Raw genomic sequence first — 12,975 nt, forward strand, 5'->3', positions numbered from 1 at the left:
AGAGAGACAGAACTCATTAGTACAAAATAATAATTATTACAAAATTGGTTCTGCCTTCAGATAACAACAGTCCAAACTGGACTGACTACCCAAGAGAGACAGAACTCATTAGTACATTTAATAATTATTATTACAAAATTGGTTCTGCCTTCAGATAACAACAGTGTAAAAAATGGACTGACTACCCGAGAGAGACAGAACTTGTTAGGGTAAAATAAAAATGATTAAAAAGAGACTGGTTGTGCCTTTTGATAACGAAAGTCAAAAACAGACTATCACATACAAGAAATTATTTAAAATGCAATCTGTTTTGCAATAATAACTTAATATTATAGATACTTTTAAAGATTACATTGAAACTGATCAATGTACTTCAGGTCTGGTATCCAGCTAGCAGCCTAAGGCTGTATTCTGTCTATTACATATATGTAGTGTGTTTCAGTCTGACCTCTACTCAAAAACAACAAACAGCACTTTCCTATGCTGAATTTCTCATTGGGCTAGCTCCGGGGCATTGAGGTACACAAGCAACCACACCGTGACAAGGTATGGACTATGAGGTGGTTGCAAAGTACAAAATGATCAGAAAATCGTCTGGCATTACACGGAGTAAACTCCCAGGAGTCAATCGGTTTAGTAAAAATTTACTTGTAAACTAACAAACAAAACAAATGACAAATTATCCTAATGATCTTTTGCTTATTAGCTTGGCTCCACATAACAAGCTAAATTATGCTTCACAAATTATTATTATTATTATTATCATTATCATTAATAGGATATGTTGGTCAACTTTGTTTTCCATGCTCGACTGGTTATTTCATATCCAACAAGCCTGAACGCAATAATATTGTTTTATTGAAAATGTCCCCAAAATAGAGAGAAATCTACTGACTTCATTGTGTAACTGTATATTTTCAGCTGACATGTACCCTTTCCATCATTTTGTAGAGCATGGAATGTTACCTCATATACCAGGATGGCAGGGCCAATGAAAACTTCTGAATTGTATTACACAATGATAAAATTTTTAATATTTATTATGTTTATAGACATCACAAAATTTACATACAGTCTCACTTTGAAAGAGAGCACAAAACAATTTATCTCATTGGTCTCTGTGCAATGTACATGTATGTAGTGTTTCCATGGTACTTTTAAAAATACAAGAGTTTCCTTAAATAACAGTTACCTACCTTTTAGAAAAGTCCCATTCAAGACAACCTCCACCAGCCCTTTTTAGCTGCCGAAGACCTAATACATTGCCCTGAAACAAAATATGGACATATAAAAACCCTACAAGGTCAGCTTCATGACCCGACATAATGGTTATGGTAGGAGCTGTGGAAATTTGACCGGCTGGAATTCCTTGTTGACACCCTGGCTTCCAAACTTATATGGAAGCCTGTGACAACATCCCAAAGTATCCACCTTACCAAACTGACCATTTTGTACATGTAATAAAATCAATAATAATTATTTATTGTTGAATTTTTCATACCTTTTTATTGATAATGTCTGAATTTATTAGTGTTTGAAGGGTACAACTCAAAACAAATTTGTATTTCACGCATAAATTTGCTCTTTTTTTGAGGGTGCCTGGGCATAAAGCACTCAAAGCACTAGCTTGTGAGATTTACCATATCCAATTAAAACAGTGGAGCAATCATGCCAAAAATTGTCTCAAACGTTTTGACAGAACTCATTAGTACATTTAATAATTATTATTACAAAATTGGTTCTGCCTTCAGATAACAACAGTGTAAAAAATGGACTGACTACCCGAGAGAGACAGAACTTGTTAGGGTAAAATAAAAATGATTAAAAAGAGACTGGTTGTGCCTGAAGGGTACAACTCAAAACAAATTTTGTATTTCACGCATAAATTTGCTCTTTTTTTGAGGGTGCCTGGGCATAAAGCACTCAAAGCACTAGCTTGTGAGATTTACCATATCCAATTAAAACAGTGGAGCAATCATGCCAAAAATTGTCTCAAACGTTTTGAGATATAAAAATTCCTCAAGATGGCTTTTTGTGTATTGTTATGAATAGGCCATTTCCGAGTTCCTGTCTGCTTCCTCTTCAAAGCGAGTTTAAGTGCGAAGTCTTTGTGATGGTAATTAGGTCTACTTTACATATGAATGAAAACTAATTTTCAGGAGAAAAACTTCGCACTTAGACTCGCTTTGAAGAGGAGGCAGACATGAACTCGGAAATGGCTTATTAGATTAACAACCCGCTCCCTCCTGAGAGTGACACGTCATTCAGGGAACGTTTTCCAGAGACTTTGCCCTGTGTAGCTCGTGTGGCGTGCAGCAATTCTCGTGAGGATTTTAGAGTAATTCTTGCTCGCACAATTCTGCAACACTGTGGCAAATATGCATAACTCGCTTTTTGAGTTCAGTTATTTCAATTTACATATGCTTTGTACACAGTACAGGTGTATGTACAAAATTGGAGACAAGAGAGACAGAACTCGTTAGTACAAAATAATTATTACAAAATTGGTTCTGCCTTCAGATAACAACAGTCCAAACTGGACTGACTACCCAAGAGAGACAGAACTCATTAGCACAAAATAATTATTATTACAACATTGGTTCTGCCTTCAGATAACAACAGTCCAAAACTGGACTGACTACCCAAGAGAGACAGAACTCATTAGTACAAAATAATAATTATCACAAAATTGGTTCTGCCTTCAGATAACAACAGTCCAAACTGGACTGACTACCCAAGAGAGACAGAACTCATTAGTACAAAATAATAATTATTACAAAATTGGTTCTGCCTTCAGATAACAACAGTCCAAACTGGACTGACTACCCAAGAGAGACAGAACTCATTAGCACAAAATAATAATTATTACAAATTGGTTCTGCCTTCAGATAACAACAGTCCAAACTGGACTGACTACCCAAGAGAGACAGAACTCATTAGTACAAAATAATAATTATTACAAAATTGGTTCTGCCTTCAGATAACAACAGTCCAAACTGGACTGACTACCCAAGAGAGACAGAACTCATTAGTACAAAATAATAATTATTACAAAATTGGTTCTGCCTTCAGATAACAACAGTCCAAACTGGACTGACTACCCAAGAGAGACAGAACTCATTAGTACAAAATAATAATTATTACAAAATTGGTTCTGCCTTCAGATAACAACAGTCCAAACTGGACTGACTACCCAAGAGAGACAGAACTCATTAGCACAAAATAATAATTATTACAAATTGGTTCTGCCTTCAGATAACAACAGTCCAACCTGGACTGACTACCCAAGAGAGACAGAACTCATTAGCACAAAATAATAATTATTACAAATTGGTTCTGCCTTCAGATAACAACAGTCCAAACTGGACTGACTACCCAAGAAAGACAGAACTCATTAGTACAAAATAATAATTATTACAAAATTGGTTCTGCCTTCAGATAACAACAGTCCAAACTGGACTGACTACCCAAGAGAGACAGAACTCATTAGCACAAAATAATAATTATTACAAATTGGTTCTGCCTTCAGATAACAACAGTCCAACCTGGACTGACTACCCAAGAGAGTCAGAACTCATTAGCACAAAATAATAATTATTACAAATTGGTTCTGCCTTCAGATAACAACAGTCCAAACTGGACTGACTACCCAAGAAAGACAGAACTCATTAGTACAAAATAATAATTATTACAAAATTGGTTCTGCCTTCAGATAACAACAGTCCAAACTGGACTGACTACCCAAGAGAGACAGAACTCATTAGCACAAAATAATAATTATTACAAATTGGTTCTGCCTTCAGATAACAACAGTCCAACCTGGACTGACTACCCAAGAGAGACAGAACTCATTAGTACAAAATAATAATTATTACAAAATTGGTTCTGCCTTCAGATAACAACAGTCCAAACTGGACTGACTACCCAAGAGAGACAGAACTCATTAGTACATTTAATAATTATTATTACAAAATTGGTTCTGCCTTCAGATAACAACAGTGTAAAAAATGGACTGACTACCCGAGAGAGACAGAACTTGTTAGGGTAAAATAAAAATGATTAAAAAGAGACTGGTTGTGCCTTTTGATAACGAAAGTCAAAAACAGACTATCACATACAAGAAATTATTTAAAATGCAATCTGTTTTGCAATAATAATTTAATATTATAGATACTTTTAAAGATTACATTGAAACTGATCAATGTACTTCAGGTCTGGTATCCAGCTAGCAGCCTAAGGCTGTATTCTGTCTATTACATATATGTAGTGTGTTTCAGTCTGACCTCTACTCAAAAACAACAAACAGCACTTTCCTATGCTGAATTTCTCATTGGGCTAGCTCCGGGGCATTGAGGTACACAAGCAACCACACCGTGACAAGGTATGGACTATGAGGTGGTTGCAAAGTACAAAATGATCAGAAAATCGTCTGGCATTACACGGAGTAAACTCCCAGGAGTCAATCGGTTTAGTAAAAATTTACTTGTAAACTAACAAACAAAACAAATGACAAATTATCCTAATGATCTTTTGCTTATTAGCTTGGCTCCACATAACAAGCTAAATTATGCTTCACAAATTATTATTATTATTATTATCATTATCATTAATAGGATATGTTGGTCAACTTTGTTTTCCATGCTCGACTGGTTATTTCATATCCAACAAGCCTGAACGCAATAATATTGTTTTATTGAAAATGTCCCCAAAATAGAGAGAAATCTACTGACTTCATTGTGTAACTGTATATTTTCAGCTGACATGTACCCTTTCCATCATTTTGTAGAGCATGGAATGTTACCTCATATACCAGGATGGCAGGGCCAATGAAAACTTCTGAATTGTATTACACAATGATAAAATTTTTAATATTTATTATGTTTATAGACATCACAAAATTTACATACAGTCTCACTTTGAAAGAGAGCACAAAACAATTTATCTCATTGGTCTCTGTGCAATGTACATGTATGTAGTGTTTCCATGGTACTTTTAAAAATACAAGAGTTTCCTTAAATAACAGTTACCTACCTTTTAGAAAAGTCCCATTCAAGACAACCTCCACCAGCCCTTTTTAGCTGCCGAAGACCTAATACATTGCCCTGAAACAAAATATGGACATATAAAAACCCTACAAGGTCAGCTTCATGACCCGACATAATGGTTATGGTAGGAGCTGTGGAAATTTGACCGGCTGGAATTCCTTGTTGACACCCTGGCTTCCAAACTTATATGGAAGCCTGTGACAACATCCCAAAGTATCCACCTTACCAAACTGACCATTTTGTACATGTAATAAAATCAATAATAATTATTTATTGTTGAATTTTTCATACCTTTTTATTGATAATGTCTGAATTTATTAGTGTTTGAAGGGTACAACTCAAAACAAATTTTGTATTTCACGCATAAATTTGCTCTTTTTTTGAGGGTGCCTGGGCATAAAGCACTCAAAGCACTAGCTTGTGAGATTTACCATATCCAATTAAAACAGTGGAGCAATCATGCCAAAAATTGTCTCAAACGTTTTGACAGAACTCATTAGTACATTTAATAATTATTATTACAAAATTGGTTCTGCCTTCAGATAACAACAGTGTAAAAAATGGACTGACTACCCGAGAGAGACAGAACTTGTTAGGGTAAAATAAAAATGATTAAAAAGAGACTGGTTGTGCCTTTTGATAACGAAAGTCAAAAACAGACTATCACATACAAGAAATTATTTAAAATGCAATCTGTTTTGCAATAATAATTTAATATTATAGATACTTTTAAAGATTACAAAATATGGACATATAAAAACCCTACAAGGTCAGCTTCATGACCCGACATAATGGTTATGGTAGGAGCTGTGGAAATTTGACCGGCTGGAATTCCTTGTTGACACCCTGGCTTCCAAACTTATATGGAAGCCTGTGACAACATCCCAAAGTATCCACCTTACCAAACTGACCATTTTGTACATGTAATAAAATCAATAATAATTATTTATTGTTGAATTTTTCATACCTTTTTATTGATAATGTCTGAATTTATTAGTGTTTGAAGGGTACAACTCAAAACAAATTTTGTATTTCACGCATAAATTTGCTCTTTTTTTGAGGGTGCCTGGGCATAAAGCACTCAAAGCACTAGCTTGTGAGATTTACCATATCCAATTAAAACAGTGGAGCAATCATGCCAAAAATTGTCTCAAACGTTTTGACAGAACTCATTAGTACATTTAATAATTATTATTACAAAATTGGTTCTGCCTTCAGATAACAACAGTGTAAAAAATGGACTGACTACCCGAGAGAGACAGAACTTGTTAGGGTAAAATAAAAATGATTAAAAAGAGACTGGTTGTGCCTGAAGGGTACAACTCAAAACAAATTTTGTATTTCACGCATAAATTTGCTCTTTTTTTGAGGGTGCCTGGGCATAAAGCACTCAAAGCACTAGCTTGTGAGATTTACCATATCCAATTAAAACAGTGGAGCAATCATGCCAAAAATTGTCTCAAACGTTTTGAGATATAAAAATTCCTCAAGATGGCTTTTTGTGTATTGTTATGAATAGGCCATTTCCGAGTTCCTGTCTGCTTCCTCTTCAAAGCGAGTTTAAGTGCGAAGTCTTTGTGATGGTAATTAGGTCTACTTTACATATGAATGAAAACTAATTTTCAGGAGAAAAACTTCGCACTTAGACTCGCTTTGAAGAGGAGGCAGACATGAACTCGGAAATGGCTTATTAGATTAACAACCCGCTCCCTCCTGAGAGTGACACTTATAGATTTTACTCTGTCTAATGCCAGACGATTTTACTCGTCAATGGGGGCCTCTTCAGGGATGAATGGGTTAAGTACTCATCAAATAAAATTTGAGGTTTTGGTGGGAGAAATTGCAATATTAACTGCATCACAATATGATTGGTATATTTAGATGGCTAGCTCTACTACATAACAGTAGATGTACATGTACAGGGTTCTCCCTAGTTTTCAGCGCAACAGGTATGGCACCTTTTCACACTGGTAAAGCAATTGGTTAATGTTGGAGGTTCTGCAAAGGATAAGCGACTTCTGAGTGTTTGCAGGCAGTAATGAGTGCTCTTACAAGCAGTAAATTTTACCGGTAGCTTTATCAATGTTTCGTGAAAAATGCTAGTAATGCAAATGCTTTTGAGTAGTCTACTATGGAATACCCCAGAAGACAACTGAATTTTTTTTGTTAAGGCCCACATACATGTACATGTACATGCAAACAAGCAAGTCACAAGTAACAAGCGAGAAAGCTTGTATACCATGTCATAGGAAATAGTTACATATCACCCTGCACAAGCAATGTGGAATACAGCCGAATATATGCTGTGCAGTTATTGACTGATTGGTTAAATCTTTTTATGACTTGGTATAAAGGGCTTCACATTACTGAACATGTGACATTGTTTGCACAAGGAGCCAGAGCCGGCCAAATTTTTGCGCGGCTCATCAAAGAAATTTGAACGCAAGGTTAAATTCCTAGAATACTTTTTCTCACAGTCCAGGAACGAAGGTGTGAAAAAGCAACGTGATCCCAAACCACACGTCAATAATAATAACACCATAACTGTTCATTAAAGTTGTTAAGATCGAGATCACATAGTGCAGTATGACACAGGAATAAAAATAGTAACAGTAGAACCGAAAGAGTTAATTCTTCATGTGAATCGTTCCATGTCTGTTTATAATTATTATTTTCTCGTCATCATGTCACACACCAGGCAGTTACTTTAATGTTTAACTCCTCATTTCACAACAAAAGTAAATGCGATATTGCCAGGCTTGTGGATTTGTTTAATCTAACAGCAGTACCGCTAAAAGAGAAGGCCTATTTTCGTCACAATGAGGAGATATGAGCTTCCACGTTTACTGGCTTGACGGCGCAAGATAAAATTGCTTCAGTTGGGCAGCGTGCTGGCAGTCGTTGGGGAACGACAAGCACTGATCAGATCGAGAAGTCTTCTTAAATGCGAAGAGGGTGAGTGGTCGCGTAGAAGAGAATTTCAACTTATATGGTGGCCCAATGTCTATTCGCAAGCAAAATACTGGACATTTGCGACAGAGATTCTTTCTCGGACACACTGCACTCGTAAATTAACTCATTCATGAGGATTTGGCGTAGTAACTTTTAGGTCTAGTGAAGAACTTATAAAAAAGGGCACTCGAATTCTCCTTCCCTCTTTCTCCTCTGATGAAAAGACAATAAAACATGTGCAATATATAGGATATGCACTTTAAACAATAAAAATTGTCAATGTCAAGTGTTTGTCTCTCTGTAAAGAATTCTCTATAGGGTAGACATTGAAAGCTATTTTGTTCAGAACATTTGTTTCATTCATAAAAGGAGTAATTTTCAATAATGTACATGTACAAACATTACCGTGACTTTCTTTAACTGATCTTGTGTTGCCTGAAAATAAACCTATAATGGTATGATATGAAACACCAAAAGTACCCATTGAATGAAAGTCAGTATACATGTAGATAGTTATAAACTGCATGACAACGACAGTGTCAGCAATTATTCGGTGCCCTTGAATTAAATTTGATTTTTGTGAGCCTTTTCAGGTGATCAGTTGTTTCTTTGTTGTACTCAGGCTTTTAGACAGGATTTTGAAAGTGGGAGTCCAAATTTTATGTGGGCCTAGGGGGGTCTGGGGGCATGCTCCCCCAGAAAATTTTGAAAAATTGAAGCCTCTTAGACGTGATTTCCGCGATTCTGACAGCTGTAAACGTCTTTCAATTTACCTATTAAACCGCTGTTTTTCCTTGATAATTTTACTAAGCTATCCTTTCCTCATCTTACCTTGTTTAACATTGAATTATATTTGGGATAGGAACTCCAGTTGTTATGAAGAGTGATTGAAATTTGAAGTTGTCAAGCCATGATTTACACGAAAGAACAGATATGCGTGGCTTTGTTGGTCGAACTGCATTCTGGTCTGCAATCTTTAACTATTCACCTACTATTAGTATTCCTAAAGCAATTACGATGATCGCACATGTTATTACACCAAATGGTTATTTTGTTGTAATGCCCGCCAGATTTCGCTTGAACAGAGCAGAATACAATCAAGCGATTACAATAACATTTGTAGCCGCGAGAGCGTCTTACCGAGTTGGAAGGCGCGTGATCTTTGACTCATGTCCTCATAAATAATTACCAAAGTGCGCATTTATTTATAGCAGCCGGCAAAGTAGCCTAAGGACGACTTGGTAAGTCAATATCACTGAACAGCGGCTTTGCCTGTGAAATCGCTTCGCTCAACTTTGATTCATTTGATCAAAACAGAAAGGAAACTCGCTAAAAAAGTGTTCATATAGAAGAAAAATACGACAGCAACACTAAAACAACTCTTGAGAGCAAAAAGAAATGTAACTTTTATTAATTTATAGACAGTTTTGTTACATTAAGCACAGAAGTTCGTAAATGGCCGCCCAAAACAGGCCGTCGAAAATCTCCCATTTCTGAGAACTGGCCGTCCTTTGGACGGCTGGACGGCCGCCTGGCTAAAAGCCTGGTTGTACTTACATCCAGTGTAAAAAATATGGGAAACATAAAAATCCCAGTGAGTTAATAGATTGTATACCTCAGGTATATGCTACCCAAGAGGTTACAAAGTGAAATGGTGAAAGAGTGAGTTATGGATTGTATACCTCAGGTATATGCTACCCAAGAGGTTACAAAGTGAAATGGTGACACAGTGAGTTATGGATTGTATACCACAGGTATATGCTTCCCAAGAGGTTACAAAGTGAAATGGTGACACAGTGAGTTATGGATTGTATACCTCAGGTATATACTACCCAAGAGGTTACAAAGTGAAATGGTGAAAGAGTGAGTTATGGATTGTACACGTATACCTCAGGTATATGCTACCCAAGAGGTTACAAAGTGAAATGGTGACACAGTGAGTTATGGATTGTATACCACAGGTATATGCTACCCAAGAGGTTACAAAGTGAAATGGTGACACAGTGAGTTAATAGATTGTATACCTCAGGTATATGCTACCCAAGAGGTTACAAAGTGAAATGGTGACACAGTGAGTTATGGATTGTATACCTCAGGTATATGCTACCCAAGAGGTTACAAAGTGAAATGGTGACACAGTGAGTTATGGATTGTATACCTCAGGTATATGCTACCCAAGAGGTTACAAAGTGAGCTGGTGACACAGTGAGTTAATAGATTGTATACCTCAGGTATATGCTACCCAAGAGGTTACAAAGTGAAATGGTGACAGTGAGTTAAGAATTGTATACCTCAGGTATATGCTACCCAAGAGGTAACAAAGTAAAATGGTGTGACAGTGAGTTAAGGATTGTATACCTCAGGTATATGCTACACAATTAATTATTAATAGCATAGCTGTAAATTTAATTTTGTATACTCTTTCGAATCAACTTTTTGGCCATGCTTTAACTTGCTTTTTCTGTGCACTTAGATTGCTAAGAAGTAATTCCAGGTTTCACCTAAAAGGATTGTGATTGTGCATAGACCTCAAAAACCCAACTCCCCCAGCTCACCTGAACGTCAATTAAAATAGCTACAAGCTTCGTGTACTTACTCCTGTTCCACTTAATTTTCTCAGATTTATCATCATTGTCTGCCACCCTTCATCTGGGATTCTGGCCTCAAAAGAACCCAGTCGGGAAGTCGAAATTTGTGCAAATACTGTTGCAGCACATCTGGAACAATAACCTAGTCCACAGAACCGCCTTATCTTGGACAATCAAAGAAATTAGATAATTTATATTTTGGTCACATTGATGGAAATAAGATTTGTCATCAAGATACTTTATTTGGGTGGGATTGACGGAGGTATTGACAATTAATGGGAGACCAAAGCGAGATAATCTCCCAGGCGGTTTCTTCTGAAGTGTAACCGACCTTTCAGTGAAATCTAGTGTCAAAGGAGTAATCTTATTAAGCGCCCAGTCCAAAATTTAGCTTGCTCTGGCTCCTTGTGCATGAGAAACCAGTGAAGGTACATGTAGTTATACAGGTGACAAGGGAGTAACTACAGAATAACCGGCCACTATTGTGCTCTTGTAGTGGCATCGTTTGAAGAACAAGGCATCTGCAAGTGGCGAATAAGGGGCTGGGTATACAGAGATCCATATATTACATGTAATATTCCCTATTCGTTATTATTGTTATTGCCTTAAATGGCCTTAATACAATATAAAGTGAAATTACTAAGGGAGTAGGTCTGCAAAAGTAATGGCTGTGCTGAGGCCCTCCTTGGCGTTTTGGGAAACGAGGGAAGATGGCTATTTTGAACTGGGGAACAGAGGAAAAATGACAAAATGTCTTAGGAACAAGGCGACATAAACAATTTTAGGGAGCAAAAAGCTGGGTTCAAGTTTGAAAGTAAATTGGGCGGGGAACAAGGGAACAAAACTTTAACATTTTAAGCCATTTAAACTTAAATCAGGTTTGTAAGTAAGATGACGACTTACCGAAAACTCCTCCGGCAGTCTTTTGCTTTTCGGATCTTTTGAATCTTCCCGCCCATTCGCTAAATGTAGCTGTTCGGCCAGGCCACCCTTTGTTCCAAACGTTCGTAGAACTCCCTTTAGGTTTTGAAGAAGGTCTCTATTTTTGCCATGAAGTCTTCACCGATTAACCCTTTCGGAGACTGTCTGAGGTTGAATCATGTCACTGGCGTGTATCTTTGTGGCGAATGCTGATTATCTGATTTTGTCGTTGCCCTTTCTTCCGGATTCCGTCGATGTTTACTGGGTTTATTTGGTGGAATGCGTGCCATTTCACCCGCACAAAATGTTAAGGAATCGCAAAGATCCAATTTTGGTCGTCCAACAAGGGAAAAAGAGAGGAAGAGCACATGCATTGATCGCCCGCGCGAAAAACAAACCGATAATTTCAAACCGATCTCGTTCCCAGAGTCTTTGCGGCGGGGCAATTCATAATGGCGGACAAAGTTTTTGAATCATGTAATTATTGTGAAATGTCCACAATCCTTCACAACCCGTTACGAGCCCAGTGCGATTCCTGGGGCGCTTTCATTTTGGGTGGAAAAACCGGGGAGAATTTTCTGCTTTAAAGGTGCAGAGCAAATTTCCTCAATCAAAATATGGAACGGGGGAAAGTGTGTTCCTTTTGAGATTTCCTTTTCTGTTTTTCTCAAGAGACTGGATACTAATCATTTAGAATAACAAATATGGCTGCCGGATTTTCGATCATTACTTCATAAGAAGTAATTCTCACCTGCAGCTACGGGCTATGAAAGCACCCACGTTAATTGACTGAAACCCGCACGATTAATTTGGGCAGCTAAACACCAATGCTATTTTTTTTTTTTTTTTTTTTCAAGGAGCATGGTAAAGTCTGCTTACTAGCCTACATTACTTTCTCAATCTCATTCTGTGCTGGGACTCCTATATCACAAAGGCTTTGATTTAAATGTTATTTGCATGATTCATCCCAGCAATTTACATGAAATTTACACAAAAAAACTATTTTATGGCTCGGTTGTGTCAATTTACATAGATTTTATGGCCTTTGCAATTGTTGTAAACAATTAAAACGGTCTAATCTTGTGAGGCCCTAAGTACCCGTTTATATGGAGAAAAATTGTCCCGGGAAGAAGGGTCACTCGCTTACCGGAGTTATCCTGGACCAGCCAACTTTTCCTATATTTCCCTATAAAATGCGGTTTAAATAAACTGTTTACATGAGGAAAAAAATGGCTCGGCTAGAAGGGAGACCCACCTAGCCGGGTCACCCTTTGTCAACGGTAGGGTCGCCCTCCTGGCCAGGCCAACTTTATTTCATGTAAACACTTTGGTTCGCTCAGTGGAGTCAACTTGGTCGAGGCAAGATGATGAGAGAATGCACGCGTGCTATCTTCCCAGTCTCCTGACGATCGAAACTGAGCCGGGCAGCTCTTGACTCAGGGAAAAAGGTTAGTTCTTTTCTCACATAA

At 37.3% G+C, this 12,975-nt stretch overlaps 1 long non-coding RNA gene across 1 annotated transcript in view; it reads right to left on the reverse strand.

The window, feature by feature from the left end:
- LOC137988061 (uncharacterized) overlaps window positions 1–12,583 on the reverse strand; it is a 21,543-nt gene extending 8,960 nt beyond the window's left edge. The window contains exons 1-3 of the long non-coding RNA XR_011120731.1: window positions 11,489–12,583; window positions 5,032–5,102; window positions 1,197–1,267 (exon numbers count right to left, since the gene is read on the reverse strand). This is a non-coding gene — a long non-coding RNA (uncharacterized lncRNA). The remainder of the gene's footprint in view (window positions 1–1,196; window positions 1,268–5,031; window positions 5,103–11,488) is intronic.
- Between the last annotated feature and the right edge of the window lie 392 nt (window positions 12,584–12,975).

The sequence above is a fragment of the Montipora foliosa genome, unplaced genomic scaffold (genome assembly GCF_036669935.1).
Source record: "Montipora foliosa isolate CH-2021 unplaced genomic scaffold, ASM3666993v2 scaffold_405, whole genome shotgun sequence".
Lineage (NCBI taxonomy): Eukaryota > Metazoa > Cnidaria > Anthozoa > Scleractinia > Acroporidae > Montipora > Montipora foliosa.